The sequence below is a fragment of the Triturus cristatus genome, chromosome 10, assembly GCF_964204655.1.
Source record: "Triturus cristatus chromosome 10, aTriCri1.1, whole genome shotgun sequence".
In the NCBI taxonomy this organism is placed as follows: domain Eukaryota; kingdom Metazoa; phylum Chordata; class Amphibia; order Caudata; family Salamandridae; genus Triturus; species Triturus cristatus.
This window is the reverse complement of record NC_140593.1, coordinates 663,941,846-663,959,598: the sequence shown is the minus strand read 5'-3', so window position 1 is coordinate 663,959,598 and position 17,753 is coordinate 663,941,846.

Here is a 17,753-nt window from a genome sequence, read left to right as displayed (position 1 = left end):
CATTTGAAAATGAACCATTTTTTTCGTTTCTGACGCATGTTGTAAGGGGGGGGGGTGGTTATCTCTTTCATCAAAAATCGGGCATTTTTGATTGAACAATAAAGGCCTACAAATGTTATTTAATTCACTTTCTGGGGTGGAGAAAAACTTTTTAAGGCCTCTGAGTGAATAAATTGGCCATTTTCATTCACGTTTTCCCATTCCTCAAATCTTGTGTTTAGGGACCGGGGAAGCTTGAAAATCACTTCAAACATCTAATTTTATCTCTAAAAGTGATTATCCACGTACAAATGTGAATTGTAGTTCAAAGACGCAACATTTGAAAATGGTCCATTTTTTTCGTTTCTGAAGCATGTCGTAAGGGGGGTGGTTATCTCTTTTGTCAAAAATCTGGTGTTTTCGCTTGAACAATAAAGACCTCCAAATGTTATTTTATTCACTTGCCGTGGAGGAGAAACACTTTTTAAGGCCGCAGAGTGAGTAAATTGGCCATTTTCATTCACTTTTACCCATTTCTCAAATCTTGTGTTTAGGGCCCCTGGAAGCTTGAAAATCACTTTAAACATCTAATCTTATCTCTAAAAGTGATTTTCCACGTACAAATGTGCATTGTAGTTCAAAGACGCAACATTTGAAAACGGACCATTTTTTTCGTTTCTGAAGCATGTCGTTAGGGGGGGTGGTTATCTCTTTCATCAAAAATCTGGCGTTTTTGATTGAATAATAAAGGCCTCCAAATGTTATTTAATTCACTTCCCGTGGAGGAGAAACACTTTTTAAGACCTCAGAATGAGTAAAATGGCCATTTCCATCCACTTTTACCCATTCCTCAAATCTTGTGTTTAAGGCCCCTGGAAGCATGAAAATCACTTTAAACATATCATTTTATCTTTAAAAGTGATTTTCCACATACAAATGTGAATTGTAGTTCAAACAGGCAACATTTGAAAATGGACCATTTTTTTAGTTTCTGAAGCATGTCGTAAGGGGGGGTGGTTATCTCTTTCATCAAAAATCGGGCATTTTTGATTGAACAACAAAGGCCTACAAATGTTATTTGATTCACTTCCCGTGGAGTAGAAACACTTTTTAAGGCCGCAGAGTGAGTAAATTGGCCATTTTCATTCACTTTTACCCATTCCTCAAATCTTGTGTTTAAGGGCCCTGGAAGCATGAAAATCACTTTAAACATCTCATTTTTTCTTTAAAAGTGATTTTCCACGTACAAATGTGAATTGTAGTTCAAAGAGGCAACATTTGAAAACCGACCATTTTTTCCGTTTCTGAAGCATGTCGTAAGGGGGGGTGGTTATCTCTTTCACCAACAAATTGGCGTTTTTGATTGAACAATAAAGGCCTACAAATGTTTTTTTATTCACTTCCAGTGGAGTAGAAACACTTTTTAAGGCCACAGAGTGAGTAAATTGGCCATTTTCATTCACTTTTACCCATTCCAAAAATCTTGTGTTTAAGGCCCCTGGAAGCATGGAAATCACTTTAAACATAATATTTTATCTCTAAAAGTGATATTCCACATACAAATGTGAATTGTAGTTCAAAGATGCAACATTAGAAAATGAACCATTTTTTTCGTTTCTGAAGCATGTCGTAAGGGGGGGTGGTTATCTCTTTCATCAAAAATCTGGCGTTTTTGATTGAACAATAAAGGCCTCCAAATGTTATTTAATTCACTTCCTGTGGAGGAGAAACACTTTTTAAGGCCTCAGAATGAGTAAATTGGCCATTTCCATCCACTTTTACCCATTCCTCAAATCTTGTGTTTAAGGCCCCTGGAAGCATGAAAATCACTTTAAACATATAATTTTATCTTTAAAAGTGATTTTCCACATACAAATGTGAATTGTAGTTCAAAGAGGCAACATTTGAAAATGGACCATTTTTTTAGTTTCTGAAGCATGTCGTAAGGGGGGGTGGTTATCTCTTTCATCAAAAATCGGGCAATTTTGATTGAACAATAAAGGCCTACAATTGTTATTTGATTCACTTCCCGTGGAGTAGAAACACTTTTTAAGGCCGCAGAGTGAGTAAATTGGCCATTTTCATTCACTTTTACCCATTCCTCAAATCTTGTGTTTAAGGGCCCTGGAAGCATGAAAATCACTTTAAACATCTCATTTTTTCTTTAAAAGTGATTTTCCACGTACAAATGTGAATTGTAGTTCAAAGAGGCAACATTTGAAAACCGACCATTTTTTTCGTTTCTGAAGCATGTCGTAAGGGGGGGTGGTTATCTCTTTCACCAAAAAATGGGCGTTTTTGATTGAACAATAAAGGCCTACAAATGTTATTTTATTCACTTCCAGTGGAGTAGAAACACTTTTTAAGGCCACAGAGTGAGTAAATTGGCCATTTTCATTCACTTTTACCCATTCCAAAAATCTTGTGTTTAAGGCCCCTGGAAGCATGGAAATCACTTTAAACATATCATTTTATCTCTAAAAGTGATATTCCACATACAAATGTGAATTGTAGTTCAAAGATGCAACATTAGAAAATGAACCATTTTTTTCGTTTCTGAAGCATGTCGTAAGGGGAGGTGGTTATCTCTTTCATCAAAAATCTAGCATTTTTGATTGAACAATAAAGGCCTCCAAATGTTATTTAATTCACTTCCCGTGGAGGAGAAACACTTTTTAAGGCCTCAGAATGAGTAAATTGGCCATTTCCATTCACTTTTACCCATTCCTCAAATCTTGTGTTTAAGGCCCCTGGAAGCATGAAAATCACTTTAAACATATCATTTTATCTTTAAAAGTGATTTTCCACATACAAATGTGAATTGTAGTTCAAAGAGGCAACATTTGAAAACGGACCATTTTTTTAGTTTCCGAAGCATGTCGTAAGGGGGAGTGGTTATCTCTTTCACCAAAAAATGGGCGTTTTTGATTGAACAATAAAGGCCTCCAAATGTTATTTTATTCACTTCCCGTGCAGTAGAAACACTTTTTAAGGCCGCAGAGTGAGTAAATTGGCCATTTTCATTCACTTTTACCCATTCCAAAAATCTTGTGTTTAAGACCCCTGGGCGCATGAAAATCACTTTAAACATATCATTTTATCTCTAAAGGTGATAATCCACATACAAATGTGAATTGTAGTTCAAAGATGCAACATTTGAAAATGAACCATTTTTTTCGTTTCTGAAGCATGTCGTAAGGGGGGTGGTTATCTCTTTCATCAAAAATCGGGCATTTTTGATTGAACAATAAAGGCCTACAAATGTTATTTAATTCACTTTCTGGGGTGGAGAAAAACTTTTTAAGGCCTCAGAGTGAATAAATTGGCCATTTTCATTCACGTTTTCCCATTCCTCAAATCTTGTGTTTAGGGCCCGGGGAAGCTTGAAAATCACTTCAAACATCTAATTTCATCTCTAAAAGTGATTATCCACGTACAAATGTGAATTGTAGTTCAAATACGCAACATTTGAAAATGGACCATTTTTTTCGTTTCTGAAGCATGTCGTTAGGGGGGGTGGTTATCTCTTTCATCAAAAATCTGGCGTTTTTGATTGAATAATAAAGGCCTCCAAATGTTATTTAATTCACTTCCCGTGGAGGAGAAACACTTTTTAAGACCTCAGAATGAGTAAAATGGCCATTTCCATCCACTTTTACCCATTCCTCAAATCTTGTGTTCAAGGCCCCTGGAAGCATGAAAATCACTTTAAACATATCATTTTATCTTTAAAAGTGATTTTCCACATACAAATGTGAATTGTAGTTCAAACAGGCAACATTTGAAAATGGACCATTTTTTTAGTTTCTGAAGCATGTCGTAAGGGGGGGTGGTTATCTCTTTCATCAAAAATCGGGCATTTTTGATTGAACAATAAAGGCCTACAAATGTTATTTGATTCACTTCCCGTGGAGTAGAAACACTTTTTAAGGCCGCAGAGTGAGTAAATTGGCCATTTTCATTCACTTTTACCCATTCCTCAAATCTTGTGTTTAAGGGCCCTGGAAGCATGAAAATCACTTTAAACATCTCATTTTTTCTTTAAAAGTGATTTTCCACGTACAAATGTGAATTGTAGTTCAAAGAGGCAACATTTGAAAACCGACCATTTTTTCCGTTTCTGAAGCATGTCGTAAGGGGGGGTGGTTATCTCTTTCACCAACAAATTGGCGTTTTTGATTGAACAATAAAGGCCTACAAATGTTTTTTTATTCACTTCCAGTGGAGTAGAAACACTTTTTAAGGCCACAGAGTGAGTAAATTGGCCATTTTCATTCACTTTTACCCATTCCAAAAATCTTGTGTTTAAGGCCCCTGGAAGCATGGAAATCACTTTAAACATAATATTTTATCTCTAAAAGTGATATTCCACATACAAATGTGAATTGTAGTTCAAAGATGCAACATTAGAAAATGAACCATTTTTTTCGTTTCTGAAGCATGTCGTAAGGGGGGGTGGTTATCTCTTTCATCAAAAATCTGGCGTTTTTGATTGAACAATAAAGGCCTCCAAATGTTATTTAATTCACTTCCCGTGGAGGAGAAACACTTTTTAAGGCCTCAGAATGAGTAAATTGGCCATATCCATTCACTTTTACCCATTCCTCAAATCTTGTGTTTAAGGCCCCTGGAAGCATGAAAATCACTTTAAACATATAATTTTATCTTTAAAAGTGATTTTCCACATACAAATGTGAATTGTAGTTCAAAGAGGCAACATTTGAAAACGGACCATTTTTTTCGTTTCTGAAGCATGTCGTAAGGGGGAGTGGTTATCTCTTTCACCAAAAAATGGGAGTTTTTGATTGAACAATAAAGGCCTCCAAATGTTATTTTATTCACTTCCCGTGGAGTAGAAACACTTTTTAAGGCCGCAGAGTGAGTAAATTGGCCATTTTCATTCACTTTTACCCATTCCAAAACTCTTGTGTTTAAGGCCCCTGGAAGCATGGAAATCACTTTAAACATATCATTTTATCTCTAAAAGTGATATTCCACATACAAATGTGAATTGTAGTTCAAAGATGCAACATTAGAAAATGAACCATTTTTTTCGTTTCTGAAGCATGTCGTAAGGGGAGGTGGTTATCTCTTTCATCAAAAATCTAGCATTTTTGATTGAACAATAAAGGCCTCCAAATGTTATTTAATTCACTTCCCGTGGAGGAGAAACACTTTTTAAGGCCTCAGAATGAGTAAATTGGCCATTTCCATTCACTTTTACCCATTCCTCAAATCTTGTGTTTAAGGCCCCTGGAAGCATGAAAATCACTTTAAACATATCATTTTATCTTTAAAAGTGATTTTCCACATACAAATGTGAATTGTAGTTCAAAGAGGCAACATTTGAAAACGGACCATTTTTTTAGTTTCCGAAGCATGTCGTAAGGGGGAGTGGTTATCTCTTTCACCAAAAAATGGGCGTTTTTGATTGAACAATAAAGGCCTCCAAATGTTATTTTATTCACTTCCCGTGCAGTAGAAACACTTTTTAAGGCCGCAGAGTGAGTAAATTGGCCATTTTCATTCACTTTTACCCATTCCAAAAATCTTGTGTTTAAGACCCCTGGGCGCATGAAAATCACTTTAAACATATCATTTTATCTCTAAAGGTGATAATCCACATACAAATGTGAATTGTAGTTCAAAGATGCAACATTTGAAAATGAACCATTTTTTTCGTTTCTGAAGCATGTCGTAAGGGGGGTGGTTATCTCTTTCATCAAAAATCGGGCATTTTTGATTGAACAATAAAGGCCTACAAATGTTATTTAATTCACTTTCTGGGGTGGAGAAAAACTTTTTAAGGCCTCAGAGTGAATAAATTGGCCATTTTCATTCACGTTTTCCCATTCCTCAAATCTTGTGTTTAGGGCCCGGGGAAGCTTGAAAATCACTTCAAACATCTAATTTCATCTCTAAAAGTGATTATCCACGTACAAATGTGAATTGTAGTTCAAATACGCAACATTTGAAAATGGACCATTTTTTTCGTTTCTGAAGCATGTCGTTAGGGGGGGTGGTTATCTCTTTCATCAAAAATCTGGCGTTTTTGATTGAATAATAAAGGCCTCCAAATGTTATTTAATTCACTTCCCGTGGAGGAGAAACACTTTTTAAGACCTCAGAATGAGTAAAATGGCCATTTCCATCCACTTTTACCCATTCCTCAAATCTTGTGTTCAAGGCCCCTGGAAGCATGAAAATCACTTTAAACATATCATTTTATCTTTAAAAGTGATTTTCCACATACAAATGTGAATTGTAGTTCAAACAGGCAACATTTGAAAATGGACCATTTTTTTAGTTTCTGAAGCATGTCGTAAGGGGGGGTGGTTATCTCTTTCATCAAAAATCGGGCATTTTTGATTGAACAATAAAGGCCTACAAATGTTATTTGATTCACTTCCCGTGGAGTAGAAACACTTTTTAAGGCCGCAGAGTGAGTAAATTGGCCATTTTCATTCACTTTTACCCATTCCTCAAATCTTGTGTTTAAGGGCCCTGGAAGCATGAAAATCACTTTAAACATCTCATTTTTTCTTTAAAAGTGATTTTCCACGTACAAATGTGAATTGTAGTTCAAAGAGGCAACATTTGAAAACCGACCATTTTTTCCGTTTCTGAAGCATGTCGTAAGGGGGGGTGGTTATCTCTTTCACCAACAAATTGGCGTTTTTGATTGAACAATAAAGGCCTACAAATGTTTTTTTATTCACTTCCAGTGGAGTAGAAACACTTTTTAAGGCCACAGAGTGAGTAAATTGGCCATTTTCATTCACTTTTACCCATTCCAAAAATCTTGTGTTTAAGGCCCCTGGAAGCATGGAAATCACTTTAAACATAATATTTTATCTCTAAAAGTGATATTCCACATACAAATGTGAATTGTAGTTCAAAGATGCAACATTAGAAAATGAACCATTTTTTTCGTTTCTGAAGCATGTCGTAAGGGGGGGTGGTTATCTCTTTCATCAAAAATCTGGCGTTTTTGATTGAACAATAAAGGCCTCCAAATGTTATTTAATTCACTTCCCGTGGAGGAGAAACACTTTTTAAGGCCTCAGAATGAGTAAATTGGCCATATCCATTCACTTTTACCCATTCCTCAAATCTTGTGTTTAAGGCCCCTGGAAGCATGAAAATCACTTTAAACATATAATTTTATCTTTAAAAGTGATTTTCCACATACAAATGTGAATTGTAGTTCAAAGAGGCAACATTTGAAAACGGACCATTTTTTTCGTTTCTGAAGCATGTCGTAAGGGGGAGTGGTTATCTCTTTCACCAAAAAATGGGAGTTTTTGATTGAACAATAAAGGCCTCCAAATGTTATTTTATTCACTTCCCGTGGAGTAGAAACACTTTTTAAGGCCGCAGAGTGAGTAAATTGGCCATTTTCATTCACTTTTACCCATTCCAAAACTCTTGTGTTTAAGACCCCTGGGCGCATGAAAATCACTTTAAACATATCATTTTATCTCTAAAGGTGATAATCCACATACAAATGTGAATTGTAGTTCAAAGATGCAACATTTGAAAATGAACCATTTTTTAGTTTCTGAAGCATGTCGTTATCTCTTTCATCAAAAATCGGGCATTTTTGATTGAACAATAAAGGCCTACAAATGTTATTTAATTCACTTTCTGGGGTGGAGAAAAACTTTTTAAGGCCTCAGAGTGAATAAATTGGCCATTTTCATTCACGTTTTCCCATTCCTTAAATCTTGTGTTTAGGGCCCGGGGAAGCTTGAAAATCACTTCAAACATCTAATTTTATCTCTAAAAGTGATTATCCACGTACAAATGTGAATTGTAGTTCAAAGACGCAACATTTGAAAATGAACCATTTTTTTCGTTTCTGAAGCATGTCGTAAGGGGGGTGGTTATCTCTTTCACCAAAAAACGGGTGTTTTTGATTGAACAATAAAGGCCTCCAAATGGTATTTTATTCACTTCCCGTGGAGTAGAAATACTTTTTAAGGCCGCAGAGTGAGTAAATTGGCCATTTTCATTCACTTTTACCCATTCCTCAAATCTTGTGTTTAAGGCCCCTGGAAGCATGAAAATCACTTTAAACATCTCATTTTTTCTTTAAAAGTGGTTTTCCACGTACAAATGTGAATTGTAGTTCAAAGAGGCAACATTTGAAAACGGACCATTTTTTTCGTTTCTGAAGCATGTCGTAAGGGGGGGTGGTTATCTCTTTCACCAAAAATCGGGGGTTTTTGCTTGAACAATAAAGGCCTCCAAATGTTATTTTATTCACTTCCCGTGGAGAAGAAACACTTTTTAAGGCCACAGAGTGAGTAAATTGGCCGTTTTCATTCACTTTTACCCATTCCAAAAATCTTGTTTTTAAGACCCCTGGAAGCTTGAAAATTACTTTAAACATCTAATTTTATCTCTAAAAGTGATTATCCACATACAAATATGAATTGTAGTTCAAAGACGCAACATTTGAAAATGGACCATTTTTTTCGTTTCTGAAGCATGTCGTAAGGGGGGGCGGTTATCTCTTTCATCAAAAATCGGGCATTTTTGATTGAACAATAAAGGCCTACAAATGTTATTTGATTCACTTCCCGTGGAGTAGAAACACTTTTTAAGGCCGCAGAGTGAGTAAATTGGCCATTTTCATTCACTTTTACCCATTCCTCAAATCTTGTGTTTAAGGGCCCTGGAAGCATGAAAATCACTTTAAACATCTCATTTTTTCTTTAAAAGTGATTTTCCACGTACAAATGTGAATTGTAGTTCAAAGAGGCAACATTTGAAAACCGACCATTTTTTTCGTTTCTGAAGCATGTCGTAAGGGGGGGTGGTTATCTATTTCACCAACAAATTGGCGTTTTTGATTGAACAATAAAGGCCTACAAATGTTATTTTATTCACTTCCAGTGGAGTAGAAACACTTTTTAAGGCCACAGAGTGAGTAAATTGGCCATTTTCATTCACTTTTACCCATTCCAAAAATCTTGTGTTTAAGGCCCCTGGAAGCATGGAAACCACTTTAAACATAATATTTTATCTCTAAAAGTGATATTCCACATACAAATGTGAATTGTAGTTCAAAGATGCAACATTAGAAAATGAACCATTTTTTTCGTTTCTGAAGCATGTCGTAAGGGGGGGTGGTTATCTCTTTCATCAAAAATCGGGCATTTTTGATTGAACAATAAAGGCCTACAAATGTTATTTGATTCACTTCCCGTGGAGTAGAAACACTTTTTAAGGCCGCAGAGTGAGTAAATTGGCCATTTTCATTCACTTTTACCCATTCCTCAAATCTTGTGTTTAAGGGCCCTGGAAGCATGAAAATCACTTTAAACATCTCATTTTTTCTTTAAAAGTGATTTTCCACGTACAAATGTGAATTGTAGTTCAAAGAGGCAACATTTGAAAACCGACCATTTTTTCCGTTTCTGAAGCATGTCGTAAGGGGGGGTGGTTATCTCTTTCACCAACAAATTGGCGTTTTTGATTGAACAATAAAGGCCTACAAATGTTTTTTTATTCACTTCCAGTGGAGTAGAAACACTTTTTAAGGCCACAGAGTGAGTAAATTGGCCATTTTCATTCACTTTTACCCATTCCAAAAATCTTGTGTTTAAGGCCCCTGGAAGCATGGAAATCACTTTAAACATAATATTTTATCTCTAAAAGTGATATTCCACATACAAATGTGAATTGTAGTTCAAAGATGCAACATTAGAAAATGAACCATTTTTTTCGTTTCTGAAGCATGTCGTAAGGGGGGGTGGTTATCTCTTTCATCAAAAATCTGGCGTTTTTGATTGAACAATAAAGGCCTCCAAATGTTATTTAATTCACTTCCTGTGGAGGAGAAACACTTTTTAAGGCCTCAGAATGAGTAAATTGGCCATTTCCATCCACTTTTACCCATTCCTCAAATCTTGTGTTTAAGGCCCCTGGAAGCATGAAAATCACTTTAAACATATAATTTTATCTTTAAAAGTGATTTTCCACATACAAATGTGAATTGTAGTTCAAAGAGGCAACATTTGAAAATGGACCATTTTTTTAGTTTCTGAAGCATGTCGTAAGGGGGGGTGGTTATCTCTTTCATCACAAATCGGGCAATTTTGATTGAACAATAAAGGCCTACAATTGTTATTTGATTCACTTCCCGTGGAGTAGAAACACTTTTTAAGGCCGCAGAGTGAGTAAATTGGCCATTTTCATTCACTTTTACCCATTCCTCAAATCTTGTGTTTAAGGGCCCTGGAAGCATGAAAATCACTTTAAACATCTCATTTTTTCTTTAAAAGTGATTTTCCACGTACAAATGTGAATTGTAGTTCAAAGAGGCAACATTTGAAAACCGACCATTTTTTTCGTTTCTGAAGCATGTCGTAAGGGGGGGTGGTTATCTCTTTCACCAAAAAATGGGCGTTTTTGATTGAACAATAAAGGCCTACAAATGTTATTTTATTCACTTCCAGTGGAGTAGAAACACTTTTTAAGGCCACAGAGTGAGTAAATTGGCCATTTTCATTCACTTTTACCCATTCCAAAAATCTTGTGTTTAAGGCCCCTGGAAGCATGGAAATCACTTTAAACATATCATTTTATCTCTAAAAGTGATATTCCACATACAAATGTGAATTGTAGTTCAAAGATGCAACATTAGAAAATGAACCATTTTTTTCGTTTCTGAAGCATGTCGTAAGGGGAGGTGGTTATCTCTTTCATCAAAAATCTAGCATTTTTGATTGAACAATAAAGGCCTCCAAATGTTATTTAATTCACTTCCCGTGGAGGAGAAACACTTTTTAAGGCCTCAGAATGAGTAAATTGGCCATTTCCATTCACTTTTACCCATTCCTCAAATCTTGTGTTTAAGGCCCCTGGAAGCATGAAAATCACTTTAAACATATCATTTTATCTTTAAAAGTGATTTTCCACATACAAATGTGAATTGTAGTTCAAAGAGGCAACATTTGAAAACGGACCATTTTTTTAGTTTCCGAAGCATGTCGTAAGGGGGAGTGGTTATCTCTTTCACCAAAAAATGGGCGTTTTTGATTGAACAATAAAGGCCTCCAAATGTTATTTTATTCACTTCCCGTGCAGTAGAAACACTTTTTAAGGCCGCAGAGTGAGTAAATTGGCCATTTTCATTCACTTTTACCCATTCCAAAAATCTTGTGTTTAAGACCCCTGGGCGCATGAAAATCACTTTAAACATATCATTTTATCTCTAAAGGTGATAATCCACATACAAATGTGAATTGTAGTTCAAAGATGCAACATTTGAAAATGAACCATTTTTTTCGTTTCTGAAGCATGTCGTAAGGGGGGTGGTTATCTCTTTCATCAAAAATCGGGCATTTTTGATTGAACAATAAAGGCCTACAAATGTTATTTAATTCACTTTCTGGGGTGGAGAAAAACTTTTTAAGGCCTCAGAGTGAATAAATTGGCCATTTTCATTCACGTTTTCCCATTCCTCAAATCTTGTGTTTAGGGCCCGGGGAAGCTTGAAAATCACTTCAAACATCTAATTTCATCTCTAAAAGTGATTATCCACGTACAAATGTGAATTGTAGTTCAAATACGCAACATTTGAAAATGGACCATTTTTTTCGTTTCTGAAGCATGTCGTTAGGGGGGGTGGTTATCTCTTTCATCAAAAATCTGGCGTTTTTGATTGAATAATAAAGGCCTCCAAATGTTATTTAATTCACTTCCCGTGGAGGAGAAACACTTTTTAAGACCTCAGAATGAGTAAAATGGCCATTTCCATCCACTTTTACCCATTCCTCAAATCTTGTGTTCAAGGCCCCTGGAAGCATGAAAATCACTTTAAACATATCATTTTATCTTTAAAAGTGATTTTCCACATACAAATGTGAATTGTAGTTCAAACAGGCAACATTTGAAAATGGACCATTTTTTTAGTTTCTGAAGCATGTCGTAAGGGGGGGTGGTTATCTCTTTCATCAAAAATCGGGCATTTTTGATTGAACAATAAAGGCCTACAAATGTTATTTGATTCACTTCCCGTGGAGTAGAAACACTTTTTAAGGCCGCAGAGTGAGTAAATTGGCCATTTTCATTCACTTTTACCCATTCCTCAAATCTTGTGTTTAAGGGCCCTGGAAGCATGAAAATCACTTTAAACATCTCATTTTTTCTTTAAAAGTGATTTTCCACGTACAAATGTGAATTGTAGTTCAAAGAGGCAACATTTGAAAACCGACCATTTTTTCCGTTTCTGAAGCATGTCGTAAGGGGGGGTGGTTATCTCTTTCACCAACAAATTGGCGTTTTTGATTGAACAATAAAGGCCTACAAATGTTTTTTTATTCACTTCCAGTGGAGTAGAAACACTTTTTAAGGCCACAGAGTGAGTAAATTGGCCATTTTCATTCACTTTTACCCATTCCAAAAATCTTGTGTTTAAGGCCCCTGGAAGCATGGAAATCACTTTAAACATAATATTTTATCTCTAAAAGTGATATTCCACATACAAATGTGAATTGTAGTTCAAAGATGCAACATTAGAAAATGAACCATTTTTTTCGTTTCTGAAGCATGTCGTAAGGGGGGGTGGTTATCTCTTTCATCAAAAATCTGGCGTTTTTGATTGAACAATAAAGGCCTCCAAATGTTATTTAATTCACTTCCCGTGGAGGAGAAACACTTTTTAAGGCCTCAGAATGAGTAAATTGGCCATATCCATTCACTTTTACCCATTCCTCAAATCTTGTGTTTAAGGCCCCTGGAAGCATGAAAATCACTTTAAACATATAATTTTATCTTTAAAAGTGATTTTCCACATACAAATGTGAATTGTAGTTCAAAGAGGCAACATTTGAAAACGGACCATTTTTTTCGTTTCTGAAGCATGTCGTAAGGGGGAGTGGTTATCTCTTTCACCAAAAAATGGGAGTTTTTGATTGAACAATAAAGGCCTCCAAATGTTATTTTATTCACTTCCCGTGGAGTAGAAACACTTTTTAAGGCCGCAGAGTGAGTAAATTGGCCATTTTCATTCACTTTTACCCATTCCAAAACTCTTGTGTTTAAGACCCCTGGGCGCATGAAAATCACTTTAAACATATCATTTTATCTCTAAAGGTGATAATCCACATACAAATGTGAATTGTAGTTCAAAGATGCAACATTTGAAAATGAACCATTTTTTAGTTTCTGAAGCATGTCGTTATCTCTTTCATCAAAAATCGGGCATTTTTGATTGAACAATAAAGGCCTACAAATGTTATTTAATTCACTTTCTGGGGTGGAGAAAAACTTTTTAAGGCCTCAGAGTGAATAAATTGGCCATTTTCATTCACGTTTTCCCATTCCTTAAATCTTGTGTTTAGGGCCCGGGGAAGCTTGAAAATCACTTCAAACATCTAATTTTATCTCTAAAAGTGATTATCCACGTACAAATGTGAATTGTAGTTCAAAGACGCAACATTTGAAAATGAACCATTTTTTTCGTTTCTGAAGCATGTCGTAAGGGGGTGGTTATCTCTTTCACCAAAAAACGGGTGTTTTTGATTGAACAATAAAGGCCTCCAAATGGTATTTTATTCACTTCCCGTGGAGTAGAAATACTTTTTAAGGCCGCAGAGTGAGTAAATTGGCCATTTTCATTCACTTTTACCCATTCCTCAAATCTTGTGTTTAAGGCCCCTGGAAGCATGAAAATCACTTTAAACATCTCATTTTTTCTTTAAAAGTGGTTTTCCACGTACAAATGTGAATTGTAGTTCAAAGAGGCAACATTTGAAAACGGACCATTTTTTTCGTTTCTGAAGCATGTCGTAAGGGGGGGTGGTTATCTCTTTCACCAAAAATCGGGGGTTTTTGCTTGAACAATAAAGGCCTCCAAATGTTATTTTATTCACTTCCCGTGGAGAAGAAACACTTTTTAAGGCCACAGAGTGAGTAAATTGGCCGTTTTCATTCACTTTTACCCATTCCAAAAATCTTGTTTTTAAGACCCCTGGAAGCTTGAAAATTACTTTAAACATCTAATTTTATCTCTAAAAGTGATTATCCACATACAAATATGAATTGTAGTTCAAAGACGCAACATTTGAAAATGGACCATTTTTTTCGTTTCTGAAGCATGTCGTAAGGGGGGGCGGTTATCTCTTTCATCAAAAATCGGGCATTTTTGATTGAACAATAAAGGCCTACAAATGTTATTTGATTCACTTCCCGTGGAGTAGAAACACTTTTTAAGGCCGCAGAGTGAGTAAATTGGCCATTTTCATTCACTTTTACCCATTCCTCAAATCTTGTGTTTAAGGGCCCTGGAAGCATGAAAATCACTTTAAACATCTCATTTTTTCTTTAAAAGTGATTTTCCACGTACAAATGTGAATTGTAGTTCAAAGAGGCAACATTTGAAAACCGACCATTTTTTTCGTTTCTGAAGCATGTCGTAAGGGGGGGTGGTTATCTATTTCACCAACAAATTGGCGTTTTTGATTGAACAATAAAGGCCTACAAATGTTATTTTATTCACTTCCAGTGGAGTAGAAACACTTTTTAAGGCCACAGAGTGAGTAAATTGGCCATTTTCATTCACTTTTACCCATTCCAAAAATCTTGTGTTTAAGGCCCCTGGAAGCATGGAAACCACTTTAAACATAATATTTTATCTCTAAAAGTGATATTCCACATACAAATGTGAATTGTAGTTCAAAGATGCAACATTAGAAAATGAACCATTTTTTTCGTTTCTGAAGCATGTCGTAAGGGGGGGTGGTTATCTCTTTCATCAAAAATCGGGCATTTTTGATTGAACAATAAAGGCCTACAAATGTTATTTAATTCACTTTCTGGGGTGGAGAAAAACTTTTTAAGGCCTCAGAGTGAATAAATTGGCCATTTTCATTCACGTTTTCCCATTCCTTAAATCTTGTGTTTAGGGCCCGGGGAAGCTTGAAAATCACTTCAAACATCTAATTTTATCTCTAAAAGTGATTATCCACGTACAAATGTGAATTGTAGTTCAAAGACGCAACATTTGAAAATGGACCATTTTTTTCGTTTCTGAAGCATGTCGTAAGGGGGGTGGTTATCTCTTTCATCAAAAATCTGGCGTTTTTGATTGAACAATAAAGGCCTCCAAATGTTATTTAATTCACTTCCTGTGGAGGAGAAACACTTTTTAAGGCCTCAGAATGAGTAAATTGGCCATTTCCATTCACTTTTACCCATTCCTCAAATCTTGTGTTTAAGGCCCCTGGAGGCATGAAAATCACTTTAAACATATAATTTTATCTTTAAAAGTGATTTTCCACATACAAATGTGAATTGTAGTTCAAAGAGGCAACATTTGAAAATGGACCATTTTTTTAGTTTCTGAAGCATGTCGTAAGGGGGGGTGGTTATCTCTTTCATCAAAAATCGGGCAATTTTGATTGAACAATAAAGGCCTACAATTGTTATTTGATTCACTTCCCGTGGAGTAGAAACACTTTTTAAGGCCGCAGAGTGAGTAAATTGGCCATTTTCATTCACTTTTACCCATTCCTCAAATCTTGTGTTTAAGGGCCCTGGAAGCATGAAAATCACTTTAAACATCTCATTTTTTCTTTAAAAGTGATTTTCCACGTACAAATGTGAATTGTAGTTCAAAGAGGCAACATTTGAAAACCGACCATTTTTTTCGTTTCTGAAGCATGTCGTAAGGGGGGGTGGTTATCTCTTTCACCAACAAATTGGCGTTTTTGATTGAACAATAAAGGCCTACAAATGTTATTTTATTCACTTCCAGTGGAGTAGAAACACTTTTTAAGGCCACAGAGTGAGTAAATTGGCCATTTTCATTCACTTTTACCCATTCCAAAAATCTTGTGTTTAAGGCCCCTGGAAGCATGGAAATCACTTTAAACATAATATTTTATCTCTAAAAGTGATATTCCACATACAAATGTGAATTGTAGTTCAAAGATGCAACATTAGAAAATGAACCATTTTTTTCGTTTCTGAAGCATGTCGTAAGGGGGGGTGGTTATCTCTTTCATCAAAAATCTGGCGTTTTTGATTGAACAATAAAGGCCTCCAAATGTTATTTAATTCACTTCCCGTGGAGGAGAAACACTTTTTAAGGCCTCAGAATGAGTAAATTGGCCATATCCATTCACTTTTACCCATTCCTCAAATCTTGTGTTTAAGGCCCCTGGAAGCATGAAAATCACTTTAAACATATCATTTTATCTTTAAAAGTGATTTTCCACATACAAATGTGAATTGTAGTTCAAAGAGGCAACATTTGAAAACGGACCATTTTTTTCGTTTCTGAAGCATGTCGTAAGGGGGAGTGGTTATCTCTTTCACCAAAAAATGGGAGTTTTTGATTGAACAATAAAGGCCTCCAAATGTTATTTTATTCACTTCCCGTGGAGTAGAAACACTTTTTAAGGCCGCAGAGTGAGTAAATTGGCCATTTTCATTCACTTTTACCCATTCCAAAACTCTTGTGTTTAAGACCCCTGGGCGCATGAAAATCACTTTAAACATATCATTTTATCTCTAAAGGTGATAATCCACATACAAATGTGAATTGTAGTTCAAAGATGCAACATTTGAAAATGAACCATTTTTTTCGTTTCTGAAGCATGTCGTAAGGGGGGGTGATTATCTCTTTCATCAAAAATCGGGCATTTTTGATTGAACAATAAAGGCCTACAAATGTTATTTAATTCACTTTCTGGGGTGGAGAAAAACTTTTTAAGGCCTCAGAGTGAATAAATTGGCCATTTTCATTCACGTTTTCCCATTCCTTAAATCTTGTGTTTAGGGCCCGGGGAAGCTTGAAAATCACTTCAAACATCTAATTTTATCTCTAAAAGTGATTATCCACGTACAAATGTGAATTGTAGTTCAAAGACGCAACATTTGAAAATGGACCATTTTTTTCGTTTCTGAAGCATGTCGTAAGGGGGGTGGTTATCTCTTTCATCAAAAATCTGGCGTTTTTGATTGAACAATAAAGGCCTCCAAATGTTATTTAATTCACTTCCTGTGGAGGAGAAACACTTTTTAAGGCCTCAGAATGAGTAAATTGGCCATTTCCATTCACTTTTACCCATTCCTCAAATCTTGTGTTTAAGGCCCCTGGAGGCATGAAAATCACTTTAAACATATAATTTTATCTTTAAAAGTGATTTTCCACATACAAATGTGAATTGTAGTTCAAAGAGGCAACATTTGAAAATGGACCATTTTTTTAGTTTCTGAAGCATGTCGTAAGGGGGGGTGGTTATCTCTTTCATCAAAAATCGGGCAATTTTGATTGAACAATAAAGGCCTACAATTGTTATTTGATTCACTTCCCGTGGAGTAGAAACACTTTTTAAGGACGCAGAGTGAGTAAATTGGCCATTTTCATTCACTTTTACCCATTCCTCAAATCTTGTGTTTAAGGGCCCTGGAAGCATGAAAATCACTTTAAACATCTCATTTTTTCTTTAAAAGTGATTTTCCACGTACAAATGTGAATTGTAGTTCAAAGAGGCAACATTTGAAAACCGACCATTTTTTTCGTTTCTGAAGCATGTCGTAAGGGGGGGTGGTTATCTCTTTCACCAAAAAATGGGCGTTTTTGATTGAACAATAAAGGCCTACAAATGTTATTTTATTCACTTCCAGTGGAGTAGAAACACTTTTTAAGGCCACAGAGTGAGTAAATTGGCCATTTTCATTCACTTTTACCCATTCCAAAAATCTTGTGTTTAAGGCCCCTGGAAGCATGGAAATCACTTTAAACATATCATTTT